General features: G+C 38.5%; 1 pseudogene; it reads right to left on the bottom strand.

Annotated features, from left to right (window-relative positions):
- Positions 1-4,644: 4,644 nt before the first annotated feature.
- LOC131158551 (trihelix transcription factor PTL-like) lies at positions 4,645-6,968 on the bottom strand (annotated as a pseudogene).
- Between the last annotated feature and the right edge of the window lie 6,402 nt (positions 6,969-13,370).

The raw sequence follows: 13,370 nt of genomic DNA, 5'->3' as shown, positions 1-13,370 counted from the left end.
TGCTGGACTAATGTCCTGGGGGATCCACGCAGACAGTAGTCATCTATACTCTTCGCTAACATACTCTGCGGGTACACGCAACTCCAACTGCTGGTCCGATTGCCCTCACCCAGGGGGAATGCATTCACCTCACATAGGCAAATCGAACAAGGCCACCCTATACCTCTCAACACAGGTGTGGGCGCACACGGTCACAGAACAAATCTCTAACAAAGTTACCGTGCCCACAATACACTGGTTCCCAGGATTCCTAAATCATATCATGCAATTTAGATAATAGAAATACCATTTAAAACATTACTTCACATATATTTCCTATTATTCCAAAACTTGGCCCCCGGCCACAAAATACAACCTGACTGAGAGTAATTTAAACAAAACCCCTGCCCTCGGTCGTCAAATCAAAGTCCTGCATTTTTCACAAGTAGTTCCAATATTTTTCACAACATTTCCAGTATTTCTCAAACAATTTAGTATTTCAAAAGCTCAAATCCAGATATACAATAACCTGTATAAATTAAATCATCTGCCACACAATTTTCTACATTTTAACATATCCATATAAACAAACAAACTTTCCATTGTTCATTTTATTCAAAAATACCATATCATATATCCTAGGTTTGTAAAATCCATTTCGAACGGTTGGTTTTCAAAATAGCCTTTAAATTCCCAAATGAATAAATAAATAAATATATTTATATAAACATAACAATTAAATTGATCCAAATGTCATAAAATTACTGACTTAATTTAATCCCCTTACGTGATTCCTGAAAAGCCTGCTAACACCCCAGCCTACACCCCACGACGTTCCAAATCCCTGAAATCCTGAAGTTCAAACTTCACTACATTACTCATCACAATCCCTAGAATAACTTTTCCTAAAATTCCTCTCACCTTTGAATTCCCTAAATAGCCTAATAAAGCCTAAATTATTAAACTTACTCCCAATTTAGGATTGGTACACCGGAGCTCCAATTCGAAAACCCGCTCCAGTTAGATTGTAGAGAATTTCCCCACGAATTTCCTGACAATTTCCGTTCGTTAATTAGGATTATAGTTTAAGAGAAATAGAGGTAAGTTTGAGAATTGACCTTACCCGAGGAGATATGTCTACGCCTCTCTCACGATAGATCCTCTCCAGTAGAAGTATCAGTGGCGACGAGTAGAGCACAACGGTATTTTCGGATTTCCGATCGGTAGAATATCGGAAACAAAATTGAGGAGAGTGGGAGAGAGGGGACGAGGAGACGGAGGGGATGTGGAGGCAGATTTACTTCCACTTGAAGGATCCTAAGATCCTTTAGGATATGTATCATATATATATTTATATCATTATAATATTATATTATTATTATATTATATTATTTAATTATTAATAATAATAAATTAATTAATTAATTATTTTAAAAAATTAATTTTAATTTTAATTTCATTTTTTTTTTTTTTTTATGATCACTACATTCTCTCCTCAAAAAAATTTTGTCCTAGAAATTTGTTAACTATTACCAATCACTTTCTTAACTCACTACCCCTATCCCACGTTTATTAACTACTCTCACTTATGGAGAAGGAATACCGTGGTTACAGTACTGCCTTTGGGAAATTACAATAACCATAACAAATTTTCCCAAAGACTATCCATAATTATACAACCACTAATTACACAACCTACTATAATCCCTCCATATACAACGATACCCTTACCTGTCTTGCACTAGCCCTCGCTAAACAGCTGCGGGTACTTCTGGCGTATTTCTATTTCTAACTCCTAAGAAACCTCCTCAACTGCATGATTTCACCATAGCACATTCACTGACGGTATATCCTTAGTACGCAGTTCCTGTATTTTTCCATCCAGAATCTAAATTGGTAACTCCTCGTATGCTAGAGTATCCTCGATCTCCAACGATTTATAACTAATCACATATAAGAGGTCTGTAACGCACCTCCTCAACATGAACACATGGAACACGTCGTGTATCCTAGACAGCGCTGGGGGTAATGTTATTTTGTACGCCACCGAACCAATCCTCTCTAGAATCTCAAACGGCCCAATGTATCTAAGGCTCAGCTTGCCCTTCTTTCCATACCTCATCACCCCCTTCATCAGAGCAATTATCAAGAATACCATATCACCTATATCAAATTCTAGCTCTCATCAGCGAGTATTCACATAACTCTTCTGCCAACTCTGGGCAGCTTTAATCCTTTCCCCAATAAGCTCAACCTTGGTAGAGGCCTGCTGAACAAATTCTGACCCCAAAATTTGCCATTCGCCTACTTCATCCTAGTACAATGGAGATCGGCACTGGTGACCATACAAAGCCTCATATGGTGTTATTCTAATGCTGGCCTAGTGACTGTTATTGTATGCAAACTCAACCAATGGCAGATATCAGATCCAACTACCCCCAAAATCTAACACACGTACCCGTAGCATATCCTCGAGAATCTGAATGGTTCGTTCAGACTATCCATCCTTCTGAGGGTGAAATGCAATACTAAAAGTGAGTTGAGAACCCAACATTCCCTACAAACTCTTCTAGAACCGGGAAGTGAACTGAGGATCCCAATCTGAAACGATGGACATGGGCATGCCATGTATTCTGACTATCTCCTAAACATAGAGTTCTGCCAGCTTATCCATGGAATAATTAGTTCTAACAGGAATGAAATGGGCAGTCTTCGTCAATCTGTCAACCACTACCCATATGGCATTCTGCCCATGTAATGCTGAAGGCAATCCCGATACAAAGTCCATCGAGATATGCTCCCACTTCCACGTAGGGATGTCTAGTGGTTGAAGTGGTCCCGTTGGCCTCTGGTGTTCTGCCTTCACCTGCTGACATGTCAAGCACTGACCCACAAATTTAGCAATTTCCCTCTTCATGTTACTCCACCAGAACGATTCTCGCAAGTCTCTATACATCTTCGTCCTACCTGGGTGAACAGTATAGAGAGAGCGGTGAGCTTCCCCCAGAATCGTCATCTTTATCTCTGCGTCATCTAGCACACACAATCGAGTGTGAAATCTGAGAACTCCATCCTCAGCAACATTAAAGTATGTGGGCTGCTCATCCTGTATCTTCTCTACTATCTCCATCAACTCTGCATCTTTCAACTGAGCTGTTCTGATTCTCTCTCGTAAAGTTGGTTGAACCACTAGACTAGAAATGAACGCCTGATGATTCCCTTCTACCAATTTTACACCTAGCCTCTCCAAGCCCATCACGATCTAGTGCTAATCTATAACTATTGAGGCTATCATACCCCCCAGATTTCTGGCTCAATGCATCGGCTACCACGTTCGCCTTTCCTGGATAATAACTAATGGTACAGTCATAATCCTTTATCAACTCGAGCCTTCTGTGTTGTCTCATATTCAACTCCTTCTAGGTGAAGAAATACTTGAGACTCTTATGGTCAGTAAATATCTCACACCTTACACCATAAATGTAGTGTCGCTAGATCTTTAACGCAAACACAATTGTTGCTAGCTCCAAGTCGTGTGTAGGATAGTTCTTTTCATACTCTTTCAACTGGCGAGACGCGTACATAAGGACTTTCCCCTGCTGCATTAGAAAACAACCAAGTCCCTTTTGCGATGCGTCACTGTAAATTACAAATCCACCCTCACTTGATCGAAGGGTCAACATTGAGGCAGTGACTAGAAGCTACTTCAACCCCTGGAAGCTCTGCTCGCACTCATCGGTCTAGTCAAACTTCACATTCTTTCTTGTGAGTCGTGTCAAAGACCTTGATAATCTGTAGAACCCCTCGACAAATCGATGGTAGTATCTGGAAAGACCTAGAAAACTTCTGTTTTCCTGCACGTTCTTCGGCCTTGCCCTATCAACTAAAACCCTTTTTTTGCTCATGTCCATTGAAATCCCTTCCTCGGATACCACATGACCCAGAAATACAACTTGCTCTAGCCAGAATTCACATTTCTTAAGTTTAGCAAATAACTTCTTTTCCCTGAGCACCTGAAGTACTAGTCTCAGATGAACTTCATACTCCTCAGGGCTCCTCAAATAAACCAAAATATCATCTATGAATACAATAACAAACTAGTCTAAGTACTCGTGGAATACCCTATTCATCATATCCATAAATACCGCTGGAGCATTCGTCAATCCGAACGGCATAACCAAGAACTCATAATGGTCATATTGAGTCTGAAAAGCAATCTTCGATATATCAACTGATCTAATCTTCACCTGATGATAACCGAATCGAAGATCGATTTTAGAGAAAATCTATGTACCCTAAAGCTAATAAAATAGGTCGTCAATTTGGGGTAATGGATACTTGTTTTTCACCGTTACCTTATTAATCTCTCGGTAGTCGATGCACATCTTCATCAACCTGCTTACCACAAGTTGTACCTTCACTTCTCTTCAACAAGTTACATTTAATAGTAGTACAACTCATGAAGATTATTTAATTGATCAGAACAACCTTAGTTCTATTAATTAGGGTTCCTGGTTTTTCCTCAATGTTGAACTTCACTCCATAGTTCTCCCACAAGTGACCTCCTTCTTCCATCAAAATCTGAAAGCATCTATCCTGCACCACCGAGCCGGACGCATCGGTCCGATGAAGACCCTCCACATTGATCTCATGGCCATTGTGAGACTAATCAAGCTGCTAAAAATAAGAATTGATCCTCAAATTCTCTTTTCTCTTCTTGTTACTACACTCAGTGGTACTCTTGTTCATGTATACATTGACATTATCCCATTTCTCTTTGCACTTGATCGCACTTCGATCGTACCCTAAATACGCCATTTTCGCTGATATCTCCTCCCAAAGGCCTTCCTTTAGATACCCACTTTCTTGGAACCTAGGCTCCATGCTAGTCCTTATTTGTATCAAACTTGAAACCTCAAGTTCCAGCCACCTAGTACCGTCCATGGACTTATCTTCTGGCGCATCACTTGTGCCGTCCTCCACTTTTTTCTTGCGACACCAATCGCTTTCTTCTATCTTCAACTCCGGCGCCGACAACCCTTGTAGTTCGCGACTCGTAAACTTCTTCAAAACCTTGAGCAACGCCGCGTCCCGGGCTTCGACCCACGCTCTCTCATTCGCCCAGAACTTGTACTAGCGGTCGATCCGCGCCGCCTTCATCTTCCTCTACTCCTCCTCTCTACACAACCTCTCTTGCTCATTGTGTTCAATGATCTTCAACATCTTCTCCATCCACACATCTTGAGTCTCCATCAACTTTCTCATGTGTGATTCCACAAACTCCCTTATCTTAGCCTTCCACCCCCTTCTCTTGAAACTCTTCTTCTTCTCCACAGAGTGGTCCATCATGAGAGCAATCGCGGAAAGATCATCTTCGTTGTTCTCAGAGGAATTAGAAGTGGTCTCGAAGTGATCGGAGGAGTTGGAGAAGCTGAGACTCTCGCAGAGCTTGTGGTCCGGGTGAAGCGGCTGGTGCTGATGATCTAGATTTGCTAATTTGTCAACGGCGATGTTGCTTGGATTATAGAGAAGATCGCAGTTTATGACATTGTATTGGGTGTCCGAGACCGAAGCTTAAATATTGATGTTGCTGGTTTCGCCATAGAGGGCTTCAAGCTGGCAAAAGAACCTGTAGTGCTTCCCGTCTTGTCTTCCAGCTTTAACTTCCTTGGTCTTCTTGTAGTACTTGTACAAGTTCTCGAACTTCTCTCTGCATTTCTTGCCGCTCCTCTGGTACCCATGCTCCTCTAGCATTATCCTACACCACGAAATAAGCAAGGAGGAGAACAAAAAAAAACACATATAGATAAACCAAGAAATGAAAATTTCCCCTCAAGGGGAATTAGATGGGTTTAAAATAAAGAAAATGGTTTAATCAATTTTCTAGCGATCTCATACACCAAGACGACAGTGGGAGATGTTAAAGCTAGGCATATAAGATATCCGAGATATAATTCCTATAATATTTTAAGTTATGTCTTGGTTTTAATTTTAAATTGTTAAAATATTGTAATTTGCGAGACATTCTTCTAATTATAATGATAATGAATCCGCTGATTCTTTTTTTGTTCCTTTTTCTTTTGTTTTTTCCCCCCCTTTTGTGTTTGCCTGATGGGCAATTTAACTAATTCCAGTTGCTTAAGCAACTGGGTCATCGCCCAAAACTGGTGTAAGGGTACTGAGCCCTTCGAGAGGGTCAGCTACGTACATTGATTTGTAGAGCAAAAGCAGGAAGCAATCAGAAAAAAGAACACCTGAGTCTCTCAGTAAACTGCAAAAGCTTGTTTGCTTCCGCCAAACACAACCCCACCGTTTAACTTGTTTTTCCTTATAAAAGAAAAATAACCCAAATCCCCGATGGGGTTTTCGAAAATCTTTTAAAAATAATGATCGAAGGAAGAAGAATTAAGCTTGTGGATTTAGTTTAATTAATAAATTTGAGTATTAAAAGTAAAAGGAAATATTACACACATACACTGTGTATACCTGGAGACTTCATCCCACAAGGGGCCTTTGTGATTCGCCTCCTTGAACTTGGGATCAAGGCGAGATCTGATGTCAAGGAGAGTAAGAGTCTCCTGCCTCGGCCATCTACTACTGCTGCTGCTGTTGCCACCAATTATATCTCCTCCTCCGCCTGCTCCGCCGCCGCCTCCAGTGCTGCTAGTGGTGGTGGTAGTAGTGCAATTACCGGCTTCCATCTCCATTAGCCCGCAGAAATTGACAGCGGCCAGGAGGAGGGGGAGTGAACCCGGAAGGCATAAGAACGTTAACCTCATGATGATGATGATGATGATGAGTAGGTCTCTGATCATGATCAATGATCTCGTGAGGATGATGATGATGGCGACCCACCATGAGGCTGCTCTCGTAGTAGTGCTGCTGCGGTTGGGGCGGGTACTCGGTCGCCGGAGGAGGGCGTACTGGGATGGCCGCCGGGAAATGGGTCCTCCCGCCTGCCATGAACTGCCGCAGATCCGGCAGGCCATACTGCTCTCCCATGTCTATGATTGGGGTGGCTTCAAAATTAAGTTGAAACGCAAACGAAAGAAATTAAACACAAAGCGAGAGGTAGGAGACGTTCTATCTGTGCGGGCGATTGATAGAGAGAGAGGGGGGGAGTGTGTGTATATGTGTGAGTATGAGAGAGAGAGAGAGAGAGAGAGAGAGAGGAGGCGGTGTTAAAGAGAGGGGGGCCGCCGGGGGGGGGGGGGGGGTGCAGTAGTGAGGGATGGGGCCAGCAACACCCATCTGCACAAATTCGATCTTTTCATGGGCAACAGGATCCGAGTCTCCAACCCCCCCCCCCCCCCCCCCCCCACCAAATTCCTATCATCATTCATGGCTACTCCCTGTTTCTCTCTCTCTTTCTGTCTCACTCTCACAAATGGGGTCGTTGGTTTGACAAGAGTCTAACAAGAGAGAGAGAGAGAGAGAGAGAGAGAGAGAGAGAGAGAGAGAGATGGAATAATATAGGTATAGGAAGGAAGGAGCAGTATATTATTATATATAATAATAATAATGATTTAGGTTTCAAAAGAAAAATGAATAATGATGAGAAGTAGTGGAAATAGGATTGGGGGTGTGTACACGAATGGGTGCATGACAGACATGTCAACCCCATAAGAAGATGGATGTCATCGAGTGGCTGCCCTCCCTTGCTGACGCCTCTACAGTGCCTGCCTAGGATTTGCCTTTTGACCCTCCACCACCACCACCACCACGACCACCCCCACACACTCTCTCTCTCTCTCTCTCTCACATCAAAGGCGGCTAGGCTTCTTAAGCCATGGATATACATCTGTCTGCCCTTTCCTCGTTTCTTAATTTTTCCACTCATTTAATCTCTCTCTCTCTCTCTCTTAGAGACAGGCTAACTAGCGTTTGTAACTTTGTACCACAGCCTTCGACCTCCCCCCCACCCTCTCTCTCTCTCTCAACAAAATTATTTTTAAAAAATTTATAATGTAAAGAAAAAATCCGACCTCATAAATGACTCGCAAAGGAATAGATACAATACTTATTTTTGGTCACAATTTGGATATCCTATAATCTATAAATGATAAAACTTAAGTTTTATTAAGAAAATGTCAACACAACCCATCGGATTATTTAAATTCCTTTCGAGCTCAAACATTATAGGTTATGAGAAAGAAAAAAATGAAAACATATAGGCCAAATTAAAACCCTACCTGTTGTAGAAGAAGGCACATATACTTCTTCACTTGGGCCATCTCTAAATTTGGATTGGTTGGCAACATATGAAATGTTTGCCAAATTGAGGGGTGAAAATAATGTTATATTATCTAAAAATTAGAGATCTAAAAACATTGTGTTTAAATGAGAATTTTTCACTCGCTAATTAATTCCACTCAATCTTCAACTTCTTAGATGCTTGATAAACACCCATCTAGAAATTAATGACTTCTTCACATCAAACTTAGATTCTATTGTGATTTATAATTAAAGAACTTATCCAAAAAATGATACTCTCCGGTATTAAGAAAACCAAAAAAACAAAAAAAAAATGGATAGGGTTTATGAGTAATTTTCCTTAATCTTTCCCCAAATTAACAGCACTCATCATTGTAGTAATAATGAGATAAAAATAAACTTGTTTACTTCCCTAATCATAGATATTTAAGGACCTATATTCTACCTAGTCTTAACCACAATTGTGCTCATATATGCAATTTATCATGTATCCTCATTTTTATGAGAGAAAAAAATCAACTCAAGATGGTACATGCTCTTACCACCTAAACATCACATTTGATATCCTATTAGTAAGTATTGAATCATATTTGATATAATTTCTTGAAAGGACATCACAGTATTGAAAAGGTGTTAGGTTCAAATCTTGAGAATAGAGGAAAAGGATGTAAAATGAGATAGATTATCTCTCAATGCGTACTTTAGATCTAATAAAAGCTTCTAATGAACCAAAAAAAAAGTTTTTTGCACAATATACAAAACAAGAAGGGATGAAATACATAATGTTAAAGTGAGTTATTACATAAGCATAATACAATCAATCCAATCTTTTCCATTTATAATCAGCTTATGGAAAGGCCTATAGTAATGGTTGGCATAATCACTACAATCATGATTTGTGCAATTAATCTCAATTGTCCGTACATATATATATATAGTACGGTGTTACAATGACATGATTACAAAAGAAGTTGGAATGACAATGTCCATAATGTTATGTTACGTCAAGCTCATCGGTTTAAGATTTTTTTGATTGGTCAATAGTTTAAAATTTTTAAACCAATTAAGTAGATTAATTAGCATTAGGTTTGTACAAACTAAAAAACCACACTAATATCCTCTCCATAGACAATTGATGTGGGAATGGGATTGGGACATTAAAACAAAGAGTTTATATAACCCTCTCAATAGGTTGCACTTATGTCATTTGTAAAATCTTGGGTCAAGCTCACAAACTAGAATATGTATGTTGGTCAAACTTGCTAACCCAAGAACTTTTTAAATGATTCAAAATTACTCAAAATACTTATGATATATTGCTTGGTACGTATGTACTAAGCTTAGCTCAAACTTATATGTTACATAATATTTATCCCTACCTCATCCACAATAATTAGTCTTGGATAGGTTATTTGTGAAAATGTACGTATTGGGAAGTTATGAAGGTAAAAAAAGAAAAGAATAGGTAAATCGATAAAAAAGAATCGGCTGCTTGTTGAACCCTGTGAATTGCATGAAAGTACGATACTCCAAATTCGGGATTCAAAGAGTTTTATAAAACGTTCTTGGTGGAAAAAAAATATCAATGAAAGATCCCACTAAATTGGATTGGGTCCATAAATCTAAGAAATAGTGAGAATTCTTGATCTCTCTCAATATCTCTCTTAATTCAAAAATTCAGGAATATATTAGCCAATGAATTAGTAATTGTTGTTCTTGTTTCTTTAATACCTTCAACAGTTCCTATACCCATTATGTTCCTTGGAAATAACAAGGATAGAATTGTCTCAATATCAATCGACTAGGTGTATTGTGTCAATTTTTTTGAGTTCGGCATTCTCGGCTTACCAAGCAAAACTAGTAGTTTCTTAGTCACCATACAAGAAATAGGCCAATTTAGCAGCTTTTCGTTCAATTTCTCATGGAGTCAAATTCTCATATTTAATTATCAATATAAAACTATGGCAAAGATACTATTAATGATCGATCTTTCCCATTTAATTACGAAATTTTCTCCTTGCACTCCTAATGAGAGACAAAGTCCTATGCTCAAATGTCTAGCTCCTCATGAGGGAACACAACTCCCTACCTCATATGTCCATCTTACCAGGCAGTAACATACCTCCATGCCAAGCATTCAAATCACCAACATGGGTAGGAACGAGTAATTAGCCACTTTGATACCATTTATAACACTGATGAATCAACTATATAAGTTCACAAAGTTCAATACTTAAGCCTATTAAGTAACTTAATGTATAGTAAGGTTACTTAATTTTATAAACCACATAAGTATTTCCTTTACAAGCAATGCGAAGTATTACACACCAACCAACCCTCAACACATGACATTAGGGAGAGCATCTGGTATGACGCCAAAGCTTAAGTTTAATATTATGATGTAATGGGATCATATATTTGGTTGCACTATAGTTGTTAGATTACCACTTTACCTAGAAGTTTAAGCTGTTAGGTTGTGCGCCAACAATGTATATCAAGCCTTAACACTCCCCCGCACGTGCAACTCGATAGCACGTGAAGAGATAAACAGATGACAAATAATGTCACAGAATAAAGACGGGAGACAAGATTAGAGCCCAGGACCTCCTGGTAACTAGAGTTCTGATACCATATTAAATTACCACTTTACCTAAAAACTTAAGCTGTTAGGTTGTGAGCCAACAATGTATATCAAGCTTTAACAATAGTAATGCAAGGTGATGAATAGCATACTAAGTAACTTCATGCCTTTAGTAGTATAGATTTCAAATTTTTGATTTGAATTTAGATTGATTTGAAAAAAATTTAATACAATTTTATATTACATTTTGTCCAAATTCATATAAATTTGAATTCAAGACCTTTCAAACATTGAGTCAATGATAATATTACGGCCCGACAAGAGTCTCATCTAGGAAAAAGGTGATTTGGATAGTGTTCTTACAAATAATAATAATAATAATAATAATAATAATAATAATAATAATAATAATTAAAAAAAATTTAATTGTCCCCTCTCGAATATTTTATAAACGAAAATATCTTTAGTATATGGCTAATACTAGATTGGTTATATTAACTCATTAAATTGTAATATAATATGATTGTATACATAGTATTTATATAAATATATAATATGTAATAATTAGAAATAATTAAGTAATTTAAAATTATTAGATTGTATCTAATAAAATAGTAATAATAAATTTGAGTTGTAATAACTAGATGTAATCATAGCATCTACTCAAATAACAAATTTGAGGTGTTATAGTAGCATTGCAATAACTATATTTAATTAACAAGTTTGTGAAAGTATTTTGATATAATGCAAGTGACCTGAATTCTAGTGGGATATATACCAACAAGTTGATAATAATTGATGTCAAGTGATATCACATATGGTCATATTATATAGAAGGAATATACTCATTTAAGACAAAGATTACTAGTGATCTTGTCAAATTATTATTGATGATGTCATTTAATTTTTTAAATATTTTTTAAGAATATATTGGATTAGTAGAAGTGTAGATTTTGGAGTTTCAATTTAGATTTGGACAAATTTTAATACAGTTTTATATATAATACATCTACCTTATATAAATTCAATACAAATATAAATCTAAAACCTCTCCAAACATAGGGTGAAAGATTTACGAACGAATCGTAAGTTACCCAAAAGCTCATTATTTCCTTTAAAACAACAAAACTCAAAATATTAATGTATGAATTAAAAAAAAATCGAACCAAAAGACCATTAATCTATTTGATTTGAAACAACAACTTGAAAAATGGTAAAGGATGAATCAAAATTTCAAAATTATATAGTGTTAGTGAGATTATTCTTATATACTCCATTAGTATGTTTTTGTTTCAGTGTACTTTGCTAAACATCTGCTTAACCATTTTGAGATATAAAACTTGAAATGATTTGAGTCCTTCTCAGATTCTATAACAATCATGTAGTGTATCAAATAATCTCAACTCGCAATATATATATATATTAAAATCGGCCTGATTAAAAACATCATGACCGTCCAATGCACATAAGGCCAAGGTGAGAATCTGAGTCTAACATCGTCAGATCCTCTGATTGCTTGCCCCATAAGTCACTGACCCCCAACTGTGTTCCCTGTGCACGAGCGACTGACCCACCCTTGCGAGCCGGGATCCCATGGACTCCACCCCATTGTAAGCCCCTTACGTGGTGCCCCCAGCTCCCACACATCAAGGACTCCATGATTAAAGGTTCTGCCTCACCCATCCGTCGGCGCCCATATGGAAGACTCTCTGTCTTTGCCTAAAAAGGAAAGGTTGGGCCCGCCCCCCACAACTGTCCATCATCGGCCATGACATTACATTACATCACATCATCGCCCTAGTACAGAAGGCCCACGTGGCTGCTGGTCCAGTGGGGCTGGACGGTCCGGGTTATCGACGGGAACGGACGGGCGTGATGGGCCGGTTGATGGGAAAGAAGAGGAGCTTTTCATAGGCATCATTAGATAATCTCCCATATTAAAAGGTGGGCCCAGAGGGGGGAGGGAGCTTTTTTTCTGTCTCCTGTCGTATTTTACGTTGATTTGCTTTTGGGCAATGTGATTTCATCGGACGGCTGAGATTCCCCCTAGGAACATTCTAGCATCGGCGATGAGAGGATGACGATTGCGTATGCTGACCTCAGCTTTGCCGACAGGGCTTGTGTGAGGGTGGGCCTGGGGCGGCCTAGCGTACGGATGTAGCCACGTAGGCGTCGCGTGGCATTGAAGGCTGTACAACGCCACGCCACGCCTTCTTAGGCTTGTTGGGGTCTACGTTGGTTTCAAGCTCCTCCTCCCATAATCCTTTCAAATCAAATCTCAAATTAAATCTATTTCTTCTTTTTAATTTAATTATAAAGACAAAAATAAGAGCAATAGTCCAGGTCTATGTCCAATAAATAATTTAAAACAAAATTAGATTTAAGGTATAACGATTCATATACAATATGATTAATTTGAACCCAATTTGTTTATTTAAATAATCAAGAGAGCTTAAATTGAGTACCTATTGAATTTTTTTTTTCAATCCATATCTCACTTAACACTTACATGCCATTTAAGTTGAGTCCAAGTTCATTCACATGAATAATAATTCAATGCCTCTGTCATAGCTCAAACCTCGCAATAGCTTATTTT

This window comes from Malania oleifera, chromosome 6 (genome assembly GCF_029873635.1).
Source record: "Malania oleifera isolate guangnan ecotype guangnan chromosome 6, ASM2987363v1, whole genome shotgun sequence".
Taxonomy (NCBI): Eukaryota; Viridiplantae; Streptophyta; class Magnoliopsida; order Santalales; family Ximeniaceae; genus Malania; species Malania oleifera.
This window is presented reverse-complemented; position numbering and strand designations above follow the sequence as displayed.